Below are 18,393 nucleotides of genomic sequence, written 5' to 3'. Positions count from 1 at the left end.
ATCTTCATTGTTGGAGCATAAACCCAAGTGTGTGCTTCATGAGGAGGCTCGGGGAAAACTCCTGCCCTTCAGCAAACGCCACCAGACTTGTTTGGCTTTGCCTGTTTGTTTCTTAGAGGAACTCAGAACCTTACCTAACATTATACTCCAAGGACAATAGGCTGAGAAACAAACTAATGTTTAAATCTATAAATAGAAATGACATCTCAGTGGCCTCCTTAGTAAAAAGGTTCTTAGATCTGGATGCCCACCAGAATTACCCGCAGAACCTTTAAAACACACAACCCCCTCCTCTGGTGGTTCCAGTGCAGCTGGTCTGTTTTGTTTTGTTTTGATGTTCCATGGGTCTAGGTCACCGAGCTGTGACCCTCCAATACAGGAATTCTATTTCACTAATAGTAGAGACAGAAACGGAAATGTTTCCCAGTATTGCCTTGATGTTCTTTATTTAAAGCATAATTTCATAAAGAAGTTGGATATGCCCGAATGCACAAGAATAGAGAATTTATTGAATAAAATAGGGTACATCCTCACCTTCCCAGTTCCCGGAAGAGCTCCCCTCCCCACTTCCTGTTCTAAGTCACCCCTCTCCTTCACTTATGGGAAAACTCAGAGATGAAATCCACCACTTCTCCCTCTTTGTGTGGATTTCATCATTTAGAAACCCCTTCCTCTCCCCACAAAACTTGACTCTTGAAGTCACGGCTTTCCTGAGAAAGTTGAGTGTGAGCTCTGAAACTTTGAAGGAGCTGCGGTCTTTTCCTCTCAGCCCTTCCCCTGTGTCCTGAGCTTCAGGACTCAGCCTTGGCTTTAGAAGCTATAGGGAAACAGGATGTGAAGAGGGCAATGAAAGGACAATCTATTTGCAAAATATTGGATCAGTTACAATTTAAAAAAAAAAAAAACAACTTGCTTTTTTCAAACTGTAACTTTACCATCTGCCCACCTGGCCATTTCCTCACATTGCTAGAAACCTCCAATTCTTCTTTTTCCCATGTTGCACCAGAACAAGGGGCCCAGGTGGGGTCCGTGGTTGAGGGGATTGGCTTGCCCAGCAGGGCTGAGCAGTTGGTCTCACTCTGCAATTCAGGCCACGAGGAGGGGAGCAGCAAAATCTGGGACGGAGACGTGCAGTCCCGTGACTACCCTGTGCACAGGGGACAGTGGGTCACCGGGCTCCTGAGGGCAGAAGCAGAGCTCTGGGCACACAGAACAGACACCTGCAGGCGCCTTGAAACCTACCCTCAGTACAGGCATCTGAGTTCAAATGATCTACTTGTTTTGCCCCCAGACACTTATTTTCCTTTTCCTGACTGGGCTGTTTTCATTGTCTCCCTTTTCTTCCAGCGGGATGATTTGTTATCAGAGAGTATGCTTGGAATGTCAGACACTCTAACCAATCAAATCATCCCGCGTTGTAGCTGGGATGTACCTCAAGGGCATAGCAAGACTAATGCCTTCTTTTTCCCGGTGACAGCCAGAGAGGTTATCTGACTCTTCCGGGGTTACACAGCAAGGGAGCAGCAGTACAGAAACTAGAAATCAGGTCTCCTATTGTGCTCCTCCAGTCACCCTAACGTGTATTCATAGAAGACAAATACACGTTAACATCAAGCAACGCGCAGAATGCCAAATCTGCGCACACACCCACACGTTGCTCTCTAGAACCACACATACATGCTTTTGATTATCTGCCTTAAAAAAAATGTTCATTTCCTTGCTTATCCTCCACAACTGCATGAGCTCAGATAACCAAAAGTTGACTCTGTATCTACATTTTTAAAGCTCTCTTTCTTAGAAGCGTTGCCCATTTTGCAACAAGCCTAAACATATGTGAAAAATGTCATGCTTTATATCATGTGGTGCCTCTGGGAATTTTGTCAAATTATTTCCATTTTTCTACTCGGAGTCCTAATGATCCTAGACACTCACTATGCGAGGGAGAGAAATGTGTGCCCTGCCTCCCTCCCCTTGAAATATTCACACTGGCATGTAGGAAAGGGCTTTCGGGCTGAATAGGCTCTACTCAGATGCATCACGATCGTCCACGTCTTCTCTTCATACCTGTGACTCTGTTCTTGCTATTATTGCATCTACGTCAGTGCCCCTATCATCGGCAGCCTGTCTTTTCTCCTTTGGAACAATCTCTGTTCTCTATACCCAAGCTGCCAACTCTGTGCTTTCATTGTGCTGTGCCCACTGCTACTTTGCTGTCTGTGTATTTGTATCCATGAGTGGGAGCAACTAGCAGGAACTAGAGTACATCCGTTCAGCATCTCCCCCATGGAAACAACAGCAGGCCCCTCCGGTCTCATGTGAGACCTCCATTTACAAAGGGCTCCACTGGGTCCCAAAGGGAAATGAATGCCTACCAGGACCAATCCGGTGAGGAGAGTGAGAGGCACGTCCTTCCTGTAATGCTAGCATTCTCTTGCTATGTGGGCATATTCCACAGATCTCTGAGCAGGGACAGAAATCAATTCAAACCCTTCCCGGGCTGCAGCAGGTCCCAGGAGGACTGGGGAGCCTGCAGACCTGGTTTACAAACCTTAATTCCCCAGGCATAGGCTCGGTGCTTCTGCTAATTGCCATGCCTGGGTCTGGGGTTGGCTCTGAGACCTGCTTTCAGTTAAATGTCCTGGCTGCCCCCTCACACTGAGGGACTTTCTTTAGAATTGATTAGAGTGTTCACAAAATGGTTCCCTTAATGCAAAATGTTTCTGTTTTCTCAGGAGAATGAAAGCATCAAAAATCAGATGGAATATTTTAGCAATGGAACAGTCCAGAAACCTCTTATATTTCCCAAATCACAGAAAAGAACTTACTAGGAAAATCATAAATTACATCACTGTGCTGCAATTGGCGAATATTTTATCATTGGTAAAACAGGATAATGCAAAATTCCCGGGAAGAAATAAGGGGGAACTTGCTAGCCTTGAGGTCTTAACACTCTAAGATGCTTTTGCTTACGCCTCCTCTTAGATCCTGCACAGGGATATGAAACAGCTGCCCACAAGGTAAGATTTCAGGGTCTTAGAAGGCCTTGCGGCTGGCAAGGGGAAAATGCAGGAATTCTCTTCCAGCCACTGATGGGAGCCTGAAACTTTACTTTTAGATAGAGATTCGATCTTTTTTTAATTTAAAGATCCATGCTCTGATCAGATGCAAATGAGTCCAAGAGACTGTAATATTCTCAGCTAGTATTGCTTATTTATACCTTAGAATGAAGGATTTGTCAAAACCTTTCTTTCCAGCAAACTCTGACCGGGGCAGGGGAGGTATTGAGAGAGGGTTTTCAGACCACGTTGGTTGAAGAAGGTGGGCAAAGGTGCTTACAGTCCTGGAGGCAAGAGGCAGAATGGGAAGATACACCAGCACATTGATTGTGAGTCAGCTCAGCCCTGTTTGCAATATCCAGAGTTGCGGAGTTCCCCGTCAGTGAAAGTGTTCTAGAACACGCTGGCAAGAATGCCACAGACAGGATTTAAATACCACGCGCGGGGCTGGACTCTATCCAGGCCAGCATTACTTTAGCAAGCATGGACTACGTACCTTCTACCAGACGCTGCGACAGGATGCATCCCACATCCTCATGTCTGCGAACAGCTCATTGTCTATGTCAATAGGTAAATCCCACCAGCTCTGTTCACCAGCATAATTCCTCCTCTTCACGAAGTCTGCGGAGTATAAGAACATTCTTACCTGAGCAGCGATGTTAACTAAAGGCTTTGACCAAAGTGTTTAAAAGAAGCCAGTTAGTGGCACAGGGTGCTTCTAACCCTGCCACAGCTGCCAAGAGAGCAGTTCATCGTCTCTTCCGAGAGCTACCTGCGCAGAGAGCCTGCAGGACCCCACGGAAAGGGATCTGATTTGGGATGTGCAGCCACTGACTAATAAAGGAATTGTGTACCGCATCCTCCTAAACAGAATCCCAAACAGCTGTTTCTTAAGAACTATTTAAATAAATAATTTGCAGAACCGGAAAGGCAAATAAATATTCACCAGAAGTAATTGGCTTTTAAAAAGTAAGTGATTCAAGGGAAAAATCAAAGTCAAATCCAGCCTCTTTCATTATCTCTACAGCACCATCGAGGGGCTTGTAAATCACCAGTGTTGTCCTGTGCCTCCCACAGCCCACCCATGGGGAAGAGGGGGTGAGGCTGAGCTCAGGCACTGAAGAGGTGGAGGTCTGATCTGAGCAGAACCAATGGATTGTACTCGTCTTTTTTTTTTTCTTAAGAATTTTTCCTTTTCCCATCCTAGTGCTTGAGGTCAGACATTTCCATGTTATCTTCTCTTCCTATGTGAGATCTGAATCTGGCCATATAAGTGAGACAGCCATGATCATCTTCTGAATGGACAGACCACCAGTGATCAACAGCACTGAGTCAGGTATATTCTTGACTCAGGTACACAAATGCCGGAAGCAAAGCCATTTGATCAAAACTAAATATTCCCTGGTCATGATATAATGATATTGGTAATAGAATCACAATAAAGGTAAACCAAAAATTCATCTTGACACTATTTCTTATAAAATATAGGAATCCCAGCAATAATAACATTGTGCTTTTCTAAGCATGTTCATATACATTATTGATTTTAATCTTCAAGAAAAAATACTAGGTAGATATATTATCTCTATTTAAAATATGACCAAACAGAGTCAGAAGGTTTATATTTCTATAACAGGTGAGTAGGTAGAAGACCTAAGATCTGAACCAAGTCTAAGGACTCTGATGTCAGCATTCCTTCAGCTAATATATATATGTATAAACGTATATATATTAATGTGTGTGTGTGTGTGTATATATATATATATATATATATATATATATATATATATATATATACAGTCTCTAAAATACTGACTTTTGACAATATCCAAGACTTATTTATGGAACTATAGAAAGTTCTTTCTTTATTCTGTAATTTCATCAGTCTCTCCATTAACAGATATCATACATAGGGCTGACAAGTGGAAGATTCAAAGAAAGCTCAGAGATGTCTTCTACCTTCAAATGGAACAAGTAACACACAAAGGAAAACATAATCTGTAATAGAGTGAAATACTGAGAAGCAAAAGATCAATGAGTATGGCAACCGTTAGGGAAGGCTTAAGAAACAGATTGGATTTGATAAGGAATTTGCCAAAAAGCTCCAAAGACAGGATAGCGTGGATATGTAGGGAAGGCAGTAGATAATACCTGAGGTCAAGTAGACATTTAGAATTTTACATAGTTCTAGGACTCCAGTCCATAGTATGGTAGGAATTGTGTCCCAGATGGAGACTGGCAGGTAAGTGCCAGATAAACACATCTGGGGTTTGAGACAAGACTGTAATAACAGCAAGCTTCTCGAGGGCTAAAACAGGAAAAGCCAAGGTGGTGACCCACTGGGGTTAAAGGAAGACAGTGGTCTGTGGACACCTAGAATAACCTAAGCACAGACACCCAAGCTACTGCAGCCACGCTTGGTCCGTACCACGCCAGTGGGCGCTGGCTCTGCATCTACTGAAATAGTGTACTTGCCCGAGCTTAGCTGAAAACAACAGGTTAGATGGGGTGCCACTGAGTGCCAACCGCTGAGCAGGGTGGGGAAGGCTGGCCTTGGCTGACTGATGGATGACTGAGAAAATCAGAGACAACGACAAAAGTCAGTGATTGTGGAAAATACTGCATTTACATGTAACTCAGCTGAGAGGGACCAGGGGACCCTCAATATGACTCCACTAATTCAAAAAAGAGAATTTGTGGCCAAATTCTACATTGTCAGAAGATCTCTGTCTTGTAACATAGTTGAAGAAGCCATGAAGAATCAGAACCAATAATTATCTTCATTATTTTTTTAGTATTGCAATATCAATAGTATTATTCAAAATGCACAATAGATTGTATTTATGGAGTGCTGACTCTGTGCAAGCCCAGGGCTGAGCACAGCACACACGGCCTCTCAGTTAAGTACAGTACAACTGAATGCACAGCATCTGTCTCCATCCTAGGCATCCAAAGACTCTTCACTAAGGAGGGAAAGAACCGGCGTCCTTACCCCACTGTGTCTGATACCGGGACCAGGGTCTTAACCATTATATAATAAAGGCATTTTTTCATTAAAGATGAACTTCTCCTCAATCCTCCAAGGGACTGAGGAGAAGAATTCCACTCTGCATTTAGGAAAGAAGTGAACCACCATTTGCGGTCTGGGTTGGCAAACCCCAGAGAGCAAATGGGACTCTGGGAATTTGTTTAATGAGCTGTTGCTGGTGCTTGAGTTTCTCTAGGTGAAGGAGGAAGAACCCCTCCTTGAAACTCTGCCCTGATGTCACAAGTCTGCTCAGCCACCTCCCGGGATGTCGTGGACCTCACAGAGCAAGTTCTCACCTCCCTTGAGCTGCATAAGCTGAGCTGGAGGACACTGCCTACCCTCCGCTGGGGGAGAAGTGGACCCCCCCGGCCCCAGACCTTAACTGCAACTACAAGTCCATGGGATTTTCATTAAGGACGCGAAAGCCTAAACTCTTACGCAGAATTTTTTTTTTTTTAATTTTTGTCTCAACCTGGCATTTGTGGTACAGAAATGAAACAATTCATTTTGACAAGTTGCACTAAACTGAGGCCTGAACCATACTGTGAGAGCCTCTCTGTGGAGCCCATAAAATACTCAGGAAATATGCACTTGACATCTGGTTTGCTGGACTCCTGCTGAGAAATGGAGGCTTTGGTGTGAGGCTGTCGATCCGGACTGGCAGATTGGCTGTGCGTACAAACGTGCATGGATCTACAGAAAGGGGTCATGTTCAGGCATTAACTGGGCATGTTCCAACAGAATCTTAAGGAGGCGCATGAGCAAGACTGAACAGTTGGACTCTTGTGCAGAAAGGTGGTGGAAACTTAGGGATGTGAGTGTCAGGCACACACCTCTCAGAAATACAGAATATGAGGTGCGTGTTGCAGAAAACGATTTAAATGCCGAGACACTTTTAAGTACATATACTTAGGAAAAGAAAGGGGGAAAATGATCAGGACTTGGGAATTACTAACAAAATGGCACAGCTGTATTTCTCAGTGCTTTCCTGGGTAGGACGAGCAGCTAGCTAGATCACCGTAAAATATTTTAAAATTTTAATGTGGGCCCCAATGGGCGTCCATTAAATAGAAGTGAAATATATGAAGACTAGCTTACCATAGATATACATAAAAGGCCCAATAGCAAAGAGACTGTTAAATAACAAACCTAGCTGAATGTTTACAATTTCTTCTAATATATGTCAGTGTCTTATACATCAGTGATAAAGACCACAGGCTTTAGAGTTAGACTCCAAGTTTCAAAGTTGGTATCTACCACTTCCTAATAGTAGCCTTAGGCAAGTTACTTAAACTACTTGCTCTTCATTTTTCTCACCTCTAATGCGGGATGACAATATATTCTTCACAGTACTGGTGTGAGCTTTAAAGGAGGTAAAGAAGGGGTCTTGGAGCTTCTCCACACAGACCTCTCCATGGGCCATTTGGACTTCCCAACATCGTGGTGGTGAGGTTCCAAAAGTCACTCTTCCCAGGGACAGGAAGAGGAAGCTGCCATTCTCTGCAGGCCTTAGACTGGGAACTGGCACCACTTTACTTAGGCGCTGTTCAGTTCATCAAAGCAGTTACAGCATCCGCTCAGATTCAAGGAAAAGGGACATCAACCCACTTCTCAATGGGAGGTCTGTCAAAGAATTTGTGGCCATCTCTAATTCACCACCATATGGAGTCATAGACTCCTTGGCAAATTTAGTGAAATTTATGAGCCCCCTTTCCAGAAATGGGCATGTACAAAGGTACCAGGCAGTATATTGACTAAATGTTTCATTAAATACTAAAAATAACAGTGACATAAACTAGATAGAAGGTTTAAATTTCTCTTACAGAAAAGTCTGGGATGACAGGGGTACAGCTTCAGACACATACATCATTCAGGCCCCCAGGTTCCTTCTGATTTAATGATCTGTCAACTCTGGGATAAAGCCCTTCTTGGCCAGAACTCATTCAGCATCAATATATCTATGTTCCATCCTAAGGAAAGAGTGGAGAACAGCCACGGGGCGACAAAGAAGCTGCCCCTATCACTTTTGCTCACACGCTCTTAGCCCTTTGGTCACACAGAACCCAGTCACTTTGTCACAACCAGTTGCAAGGAAGATTGGGAAGTGTACTCATCTAAGTGGTCATGTGACCAAATAAAACTTTGTATATTCTACTAATATCAATAATCTCTTCCACAGCAGGTAACAACAACAACAAAAATTTGAATCCGATTTCGCTTGATTCCTAGAAACCATAGCAGGCATCCTGGGACCTCAACCAAGGATCCAAGGTTAAAAGCCACATTGTTTAGAGTTTTAGAAGACAGCGTTCTAGCTTACAGTATTTTAGGGTTGGAAGTATCTTTTCAAATCATCTAATTCTATTCTCTAATTCAAAGATAGAAAACCAGAAAGCTAGAGAGGCTATTTCTTGCCCAAGTTCACACACCTAATGACTAGGGCTAGCCTAGCTCTCCTCAAGGTCAATCAGTGTCTTTTTCACTATATATACGATGACTCACTGTTTAAATCAGTGGAACACCATGGTGGCAGACAGAGATGAGGGAAGGGTTAATCTCTTTGGAAATGTTAAGCTATTCTTTCTTGTTTTCATTCAAAGAACATGTATCTGGCTCTGTACTAGGTGCTGAGAACACTGGATAAATCATAAAGAACAACAAAACACAAACGTCTTGCCTAGAGCTCAAAGTCTAGTCTTGGAGGAAGTAAGTCAGTGTTTATTATATAAGATGGTGAAAATGCTCCACTGGAAGAGGGAGAAATATCACAGAAACACAGCGGGGGATGCCAACTTGAGGAAGTCAGGACAAGAAGGTAATGCTTGAGCAGGGGTGCAACGGGGTCAAAGAGGAGGAGGGTGGCTACGGACAGATGGGCAAAGGGAAAGGAGGACATGGCAAATGCATGGCTGGCATTGGTGTGTCCAGAGGCAGGGCATTTCCTCAGTCTCACTAGGGGAGAAGCCATCATTTAAATGAAGGCAACGGCAGAAGCGGTGGAGAAGATGCATTCAAGAAAACCTAGGAGAAGTTGGAATCTAGGGTGTCTCCTCTGTGTCCTGATCAGACAACTGGGTGTGTGGCAGGACCACCCAGCAAGGAAGGGATAGAAGAGGGATTCTCTGTTTGTGGGGGAAGAAAATAAATTACGTTTTGATGCATCGTGTTTGAGGTAGCCTTGCTTACGTTGGTGAAAATATAGAAAATAAGCAGGCAAAGTCATGGTCTTCCTATTAGAAGAGCAATCTGGCCTGGAAATGCAGACACGGAAGACCACGGTGTTTAGAGGTGGCCAGCAGGTAAAAAAGCCTCCCAAGTGTGTGCTGGGTGAAAAGAAGTTTAAGGGGGATATTTGTGACCCCCTGTGTTTAGCGGTGGCATGAGGAATTGTAGCCAATAAAGGAAATGAGAAGGGGTTGCAAAGGAAAAAGTGGAAAACCGTGGAAGCAAAAAGAGCAGTGACATTCAAGAAGAGAACAAATGCCAAATGCTGCTAAGATATCAGGTAAGTGTGAGGACTGAAGAGTGTCCTCTGGCTTCTGCATCAGGAATTATCAGTGTTAGAAAGGGCAGTCCCGGAGGAACAAAGGGACACAAGGCAGATTTCAGTGGATTAAAGAAACGAGCTGGAGGTGGCTGCTACTGTAGGCTACTCAGGAGGTCTGGCCACCACGTGAAGGGCAGGGACAAGGTAATAATGGCTACAAAAGATACAAGATGAATACTATTCTAATAAGGGGAGACTCTTGAGCATGTTTGTATATTGGTGGAAATTAGATAGCAGAAAAGAGGACATTTAAAAACCTTCAAGAGAGAGGAGCTAATTGATGGAGAAATGTGTGAAAAAAGACACACACACATACACAAAAGGCTGGCTCTGGAGAAGAGATGCAATTAGACTTGCAAGAGTATAGAAAAAAAATTCTCTGTTTGGAGAAAAAAGACGTATAGAAAGAAAGGAGGGACGGTGGGGAGGAAGGAAGGAGGAGGGATACAGGAGGGAGGGAGAGGTCAAGGGGGACAGGTACAAGGTCAGTGTTGCTGAGAATGGGAGGGGAGATGGTGGGAAAACATCTAAGAGGAAACAGAAGGCTTGCGATGGGAAAGAAAGCGGCCAGGGACACACGGGCTGCAAGTGATGTTTCTGTTCAGGGTTGTTCATCAGCCCGAGAGTGACTTGGTCTTGGGGGTTGGGAGGGGGAACAGCAGGGACATTAAGAGCCTAGGGAGATGCAGGTGAAATAGGTCATGGGGACCAAGCTGGACGGAGAAGTAGAAAAGCTTAAAGGAGTAATCTCAGGTGGCCTCGGCCTGCAGCGGCTTAAAGCAGGATTTCGGTTCCTCAGCCAGATATCGAAAGTCAGCCCTGGCCCGTTGGCTTTGTAGAAACGAATTCCCACAAAGAGACTGTGCAAGTAAAGTGTTTATTGGGAGGAAAATGCATACATGTGAATCGACTCACAGGGGCGGGCTCAGAGAGAGAGTTGTGCCCTCATGGTTGTCAAATCACTTACATGGGGCATTTCTTCCGGTTTCCTTTGGCCGGTCATCTTGGTTTGCCTGGTTCCGAGTCCGTATTTGGCTTATCTCAGGGTCCTCCCATGTGCACCTGCACATCACTTAGCCGAGATGGATTCTAGCAAAGAGGCCTATGGGCAGGTTGGCGTCACCTACTATGGGGTGGCGCACCCTCCCTTTTGACCTCCGAGGACCTTTTCTGCGCATGTGTAGTCGGGAAGGTCTCCTTGACCTCAAGAAGGAGAAATGTGTGGTCTCTTATCTGGGCAGGGCTCAGCTTCTCCTCTTCATCTTGGAGAATCCATCCACAGGGGACAAACCCCAGCTGCCCAGCCTGGGGCCCATCTATCTCCTGCCTCAGGAGAAGTCTGGCAGACTGGGATCAAGATAGAACAGACAGGACCGAAGGTCCCTCTGAGAAAATAGAGCCTGGGGGAAGAAAGTAAGGGCCTGAGAGGGAAGTAAGTACAGATAATAAAAGGTTCAGGGCAAGAATGCGGAAATAGAATAGAAGCAAACCCTACTGAAAATGGCAAAATGCAAGAGGTTGAGAGGGGAGTGGGAGATGCATGGATCACAAACAGCAGTGGCCAGGGCTGGAGAGGAGAGGACGGGGACTTCAAGTCAGCAAGAGACAGGCTCCCTACCCTTCCACAGTGTATACACCACATGGTTTTATGCGTTATTGTCTCCTGCAAGGACCTGGGACTTTCAGGATAGTTGTTTGCAATGTGATCATGTTCTATACTTTAGGAATTAATCGTGCCACATCTGTAGCCCTGCTCTTCTGGATCTCAACAGCTGGTTCTGAGACGAAAATGCAGACTGGATGGAAATTTCACATAAGTAGCAGACGAATGACCACTGGGCAAAGTGCCAGTACCAATCTCTTCTCTGAGATTAGCAGCTTGCAAAGGGTATAGTTTTAATTTTTAATTTCCCCCACAGAAATCACTCTGCAACTGCAGGAAAGTATGTGCAAGACTGTATAATGTCGTGCCCTATTTACCAAGCCCCTGAAGTCCCATGCTCTTGGGTAACAGCATCCTCTCTACCTGACTGTGAAACCAATGGTGGTGCTTTAAGTTTGCACCAACTGATCATTCTGTGTGAGGGGATTACGACAATGGGGCTGTGTCCTGTTTCTGATTCTGGTACAACCCCCAGGACTGTACAAATCTCTCTTCAGTCCTGTGGCCACAATGAGAAGGATGTGGGAGAGAAGGAGGAAGGATGGAGGGACATCAGAGGGAAACAGCAAAGCAAAACGTTAACAGAATTTGTGAAGTAACAGAAATCATAAAATAAATTTGAAGATACACTGCAACAAAAATGGGCTATTTCATTCTATTTCTTTGCTATTTTTTGAGCCAGAGAACCATAGCCAAGCCCACTTGCCTAACTCGTCTATCCCACCTTTTCCAGATTCTTCCGCACATGGCAAAATATGCCTGTGGATTATGAAGGTTAAATACATCCAAATCTCCAAACATATTCATATGAGAAGGAAAAAAAAAAAAAAAAAAAGCATTCACCATCAGCCCCTTTCACTCACCCAAGGCATTCCTGTGAAAGTCTTCTCAATGGTTCTCAGATCTACAAATTGTCTCCCATTCAATTCCCTTGAGCAGGTGTTTACTGAAAACTACCGAGGTGCTCAGCATTAAAGAATACGGACTCCAGAGCCGAGATACATGGGTTAAAATGTAGACGCTGCCTCTTTGACAAGTTAACTTAAAAAACTCCTTCTTCAGTTTCCTCACAAGAAAAACATGGAGAACAGTAACACTACATCCAAGACTGTTGTAAGTATACAATGACATGATATGTGGAGAGATCTTAGCACATGGCTTGGCTGACAGTAAGTGCTCAAACAATGCTTGGTATTATCATTAATCCTATCAAGTGTTTACAAAGTGTATTATGTGAACATGCACCCCAATGTTCATAGCAACACTATTTACAATAGCCAAGACATGGAAACAACCCAAGTATCCATCAACAGACAACTGATTTAATAAGAAGTGGTACATATATACAATGGAATATTATTCAGCCATAAAAAAGAATGGAAAAAAAAATTTCACAATTTGTATGGAAACACAAAAGACCCCAAATAGTCAAAGCAATCTTGACAAAGAAAAACGGAGCTGGAGGAATCATGCTCCCGGACTTCAGACTATACTACAAAGCTACAGTAATCAAGACAGTATGGTACTGGCACAAAAACAGAAATATAGATCAATGGAACAGGATAGAAAGCCCAGAGATAAACCCACACACATATGGTCACCTTATCTTTGATAAAGGAGGCGAGAATATACAGTGGAGAAAAGACAGCCTCTTCAATAAGTGGTGCTGGGAACCCTGGACAGCTACATGTAAAAGAATGAAATCAGAACACTCCCTAACACCATACACAAAAATAAACTCAAAATAGATTAAAGACCTAAATGTAAGGCCAGACACTATGAAACTCTTAGAGGAAAAACATAGGCAGAACATTCTATGACATAATAACAGCAAGATCCTTTTGACCCACCTCCTAGAGAAATGGAAATAAAACCAAAAATAAACAAATGAGACCTAATGAAACTTCAAAGTTTTTGCACAGCAAAGGAAACCATAAACAAGACCAAAAGACAACCATCAGAATGGGAGAAAATATTTGCAATGAAATCAACTGACAAAAGGATTAATCTCCAAAATTTACAAGCAGCTCATGCAGCTCAATATCAAAACAACAAACAGCCCAATCCAAAAATGGGCAGAAGACCTAAATAGACATTTCCCCAAAGAAGATATACAGATTGCCAACAAACACATGAAAGAATGCTCAACATCATTAATGATTAGAGAAATGCAAATCAAAACTACAATGAGATATCACCTCACACCGGTCAGAATGGCCATCATCAAAAAATCAACAAACAATAAATGCTGGAGAGGGTGTGGAGAAAAGGGACACTCTTGCAGTGTTGGTGGGAACGTAAATTGATAGAGCACTATGGAGAACAGTATGGATGTTCCTTAAAAAACTAAAAATAGAACTACCATACGACCCAGCAATCCCACTACTGGGAATACACCCTGAGAAAACCATAATTCAAAAAGAGTCATGTACCAAAATGTTCATTGCTGCACTATTTACAATAGCCAGGACATGGAAGTGTCCTTTGACAGATGAATGGATAAAGAAGATGTGGCACATATATACAATGGAATATTACTCAAGCCATAAAAAGAAATGAAATTGAGTTGTTGTAGTGAGGTGGATGGACCTAGAGACAGTCATACAGAGTGAAGTAAGTCAGAAACAGAAAAATAAATACCGTATGCTAACACACATATATGGAATCTAACAAAAATGGTCATGAAGAACCTAGGAGCAAGACGAGAATAAGACACAGACCTACTAGAGAATGGACTTGAGGATACGGGGAGGGGGAAGGGTAAGCTGTGACAAAGTGAGAGAGTGGCGTGGACATATATACACTACCAAATGTAAAACAGATAGCTAGTGGGAAGCAGCCGCATAGCACAGGGAGATCAGCTCAGTGCTCTGTGACCACCTAGAGGGGTGGGATAGGGAGGGTGGGAGGGAGGGAGATGCAACAGGAAAGAGATAAGGGGACATATGTATATGTATAGCTGATTCACTTTGTTATAAAGCAGAAACTAACACACCATTGTAAAGCAATTATACTTCAATAAAGATGTTAAAAAAATAATAATTAACAAAAAATTTAAAAAAAAAAGAATGGAATTGCATTTGCAGCAAACATTGATGGACCTAGGGCTTTTCATATTGAATGAAGTAAGTCAGACAGAGGAAGACAAATATTATATGATACCACTTATAAATGGAATTAAAAATAATACAGATGAATCTATATACAAAACAGAAAGAGACTCAGAGACATAGATAACAAACTTACAGTTACCAAAGGGGAAAGGGAGGGGGGTTAACTTAGGAGTATGGGATTAACAGACACAGACTATTATACATAAAACGATGAGCAATAAGGATTTACTGTATAGCACAGGGAACTATATTCAATATCTTGCAATAACCTATAATGGAAAATAATCTGAAAAAGTATTTATATATATATACACACATATATATAAAATTGAATCACTTTGCTGTACACCTGAAACTAACACAATATTGTAAATCAACTATACAGTAAAAAAAAGTGTATTATATGATACAATTCTTGCTTTCAGTCTTGCTTGGAGTGACAAGAGAATGACACAAGATAAGTGATAAAAACAGGCATAACGTACACTGAAATGTGTAAATAATCTGAATGAGAAACAACTGGTGTTAGCAGAGGTTTCATACGTGATTTGAACTCACAAGAAGTGGAAGGGTTTAGCTAAGTAGAAAGGAAAAAAAAGAACATGGCAGAAAGAGGATTTTTAAAAAATAAAGCATAAGACAGGAATGATTGTCTAAGACAGAGGGAAGAAAGGAGAACCAGATGGGCTCCGAGCATCGTGCTGGAATTCAGGGAAATTGGATGGAAGGATTGGCATTCCAAAGCAATACTGCACGAACACTGAGATGTGACAACTCTGTCTTGGTGAGTGCAAGACACACCCTCTGACACCTCAGAGAGGAAGTTTGGTGCTGTGCTTCCTCCTGTGAACTTTCTCCAGCCTCCCACCATGCCGTGAACTCCCGAGAAGACCATACCTTATTCTTCCTCAAAACCACAGCTCCTCGCTGTGATTGGCATGAAGGAAACATTCAATAATTTGTACAATTCAAAGAAATGGAGGGAAGATGGGAGATAAAAAGAAGAAATAGAGGGAAGGAAGGAAGGGAGGAGAAAGACAATTTTCATTCTGGGTTTAAGTCAAGGTAACATCCAGCTTCAGGAATGGAGGGTATAATCGGTACGGGACAGCCCGCACTTTTCTATGGATATCCATGAGTTTTCACTCTTTCAACTCACTATTTTCTCTGCTGATTGAGCTCGGGTTGCAAATTAAACTATCTGCTCTTGCTTCATTTTTGGTGACTGTCCCAAGGTATTCCGTTGAGATCAGCCCCAGTCCTAAGGAGGCAGGTCTGTGCACCAGCAGAATATTGTCTGCTACTTTTAATGTCATCAAGAAGTTAATGTGCTAAAAGACAAGCTAAAATAAGAGTGCAACTGAGCAATGAGATGAAAGCTGAGTGACTTCATGATGGGAAACAAATGTAGCAGAACAGACTTCCCCCTCTTTTCCTTTTTCTGTAAATATGAAATTTACTAACACTCCGACTTGCCGCAGATAGCTGCATAAGGCTTGAAATATATAAATAGTGGCTGTGAGCTCATCAAAGCTGAAGAGACGGGGTGAAAAATCGCAGGGGTTAATCACAGTTCCATCAGTAAGGATCACCGGCCGGAGATTGCGACTGGCTTCGGTGAAGAGGAATGGGTGCTTCTTTGGAAGAGACAGATTTCACCAGGTCATTCCAAGAGCAAAGTGGAGAGTGAGGAAACAGAAAAATCACTCCCCCGTGGAAGCCTTTCTGCCTCTTGTTTAGCAATGATGGAGTGGCCCCTTTAGGTTTGTGGAAAGGAAGGAGACAGACACGTTTATTCAACTTGTGATTACCTGTGCTTTGCATCTTTCCTATTTCAGAAGAGTTTCAGTTCTTTGCAAAACTCCACACACAAACCACCAGGGCTCCAAACCACAGAGCAGAGAGATTGTCAAGGGTCCTACCAAGGCGGCGGCGGGTGGGGGTGGGGGGGAACCAAACCTTCACCCTCACGTGTTTCTTTTTTGCTGTTGTTTTTTAAATAAAGCTGCAGTTGGCCTGGCACGATCTGATAAGTGTCTTATTATAAACTTGAACATCAACGGATGGTAGAAAAAAAAAAAGATGAAACTTGCAACTAAAAAAAAAAAAAAGAAAGAAAAGACATAAAGAGAAGGATCTGAATGACTGGCAGTTCCCATTTCTTTACAAGTGTTAAATTTCAGTCCCCTGACGCTACCACATGTTTCCTGTTCACAGATAATTTGTACAACATATTTTATCATTCAGTTTTAGACACAGTTGAAAGGCTTTTGCCTAAGGCTTGGAACACTTTGAAAACTGTATACCATTTGCAAGGTTTTCTTCTGCTTCACTGTGCAATTAGGTGACTGTCTTTCTACAGACATCGAATTTATCATTTATGGAGTTGTGGGTGCGTGTGTGTGCGTGTGTGTGTGTGTGTGTGTGTGTGTGTGTGTGTGCTTAAAACCAAGGTGAATTAGAAAATGAATGGGAATAACCTCCAGAGGAGGGATGGAGAAGCAAAACGGGGATTTCAGCTCATGGAAAGACTGGAGCTCTCAAAAAGCAAGTGGGTTTTCTCTCTTAAAGAAGTTAGGTTCTAGAAGGTTTTAGTTCGAAACGTTGTTTACATATTTACTAGGCTCTGCTGTCTCCACGAGTAGTTAAATCCTGGTGTAACAATCCTAAAGAAATCCAGCCTCATTATTCTCTGTGAAAGCAATTGCAGGACCTTTGGTAGCATCCCGCATCTTCTTTGCCCTGTCTTGCCTGCATCTCGCAGTTTGCCTGCGAAGCACTTATGTGCTCAGAGCTTCCCCTGGTGGAAGTTGCCCGCAAAAGGTGTTCCAGCCAAGGAGGCTGAATCTGGGACTGGCTCCCAGGAGCGGGCTCCATGGAGTATTCTGTCGCCCAAGAACAGAGAGTACATAATGTGACTGGGGGTTCTGACTGAATTTCCTATGCATTTCTGCGTTTTACATAACCCGAATTTTAAAGTCAGATTTGATAAAAGATAACTTATTCCCATCATTATGCCACTTTGTATTTTTCCACTGAATAATGCAAACGAAAAGAGGGAGCGAGGGAGCCTGATCCAACCCTCCCAGGAAGAGCTTGACTTTCCTGGAGGTTGAATTCCGCACCCATCATTATGCAGCAAGGCGGTTCTTCTCCAGTGTTTAAAAACACAGCAATAAAACGGTGGTGGAAGAGTCTGAGCAGTACTGACTCTCTTGCTGGGAGAGGATCTTTAGGCCTCCATATGCACTTTTAAATGTTTTTTCTCTTCTCTTCTTCAGACAGAGGCAAAGTTTCCATGTTAATTTCACTTGTAACGCGTTTCCATAATATTTGTTAGCCTATAAATCCTAGATATATGTGTATGCTTTAGGCGATAAAGATTTTCAAGGCAGGTTTTTTATTTTTATTTTTTTAGAAGGGTTTACAGAATTGAAAAGAGTCCATTAATAAATGTGGCCACTGTCAATAATGGTGACTACGATGACAGATTTGAAATTCATGTCAGTAGTGGGAAAGAAGCAACAGAGTTTGAAATCTATTTAGAAAATCTTCACAAACCTAAAGCAAAACTTAGCAGTAAACAGCAGGGGCTGGGGGGAGGGCAGAGAAACCGATTTGCTCCATCTGGTACTGTTACTGGTTTCAGGAGACACTATCGGTCAAATAACACTGACTTTTTGAAACAACTAATCATTAGATTTAAATAATTTTATAGTCCATATCACTCTGAATGCTAAGCAGGCCAGACACGCCAGAAACGTGTTCTGATGTAAATCTACTGAAATAATTGTAACACACTTTCTGCGATTATACGCTTATTACAGATACAAAAACAAAACAAAAAAAAACCCACACAATTATATTCAAAGAGCAAGTCCACCTAACCGTTCAATGACCCTGTCGATTCAGAAATAGAAGCTGGACCACAGAGAGCTCACAGGTCCCGCGTTCACATAGGCTGTTTGACTCCCTTGCTTCTTTGA

At 42.8% G+C, this 18,393-nt stretch overlaps 1 protein-coding gene across 2 annotated transcripts in view; it reads right to left on the bottom strand.

Annotated features, from left to right (window-relative positions):
• Window positions 1–3,557: 3,557 nt before the first annotated feature.
• Window positions 3,558–18,393, bottom strand: part of TMEM182 (transmembrane protein 182) — a 228,475-nt gene continuing 213,639 nt past the window's right edge. For both annotated transcript variants that reach the window (XR_004352992.1, XR_004352991.1), the window contains exon 6: window positions 3,558–3,677. The gene's annotated coding sequence lies outside the window, so the exon portion shown is untranslated. The remainder of the gene's footprint in view (window positions 3,678–18,393) is intronic.

Source organism: Phocoena sinus, chromosome 13 (genome assembly GCF_008692025.1).
Source record: "Phocoena sinus isolate mPhoSin1 chromosome 13, mPhoSin1.pri, whole genome shotgun sequence".
Lineage (NCBI taxonomy): Eukaryota > Metazoa > Chordata > Mammalia > Artiodactyla > Phocoenidae > Phocoena > Phocoena sinus.
Note: the sequence above shows the minus strand (reverse complement) of the source record. Positions and strands in the feature narration are given on the sequence as shown.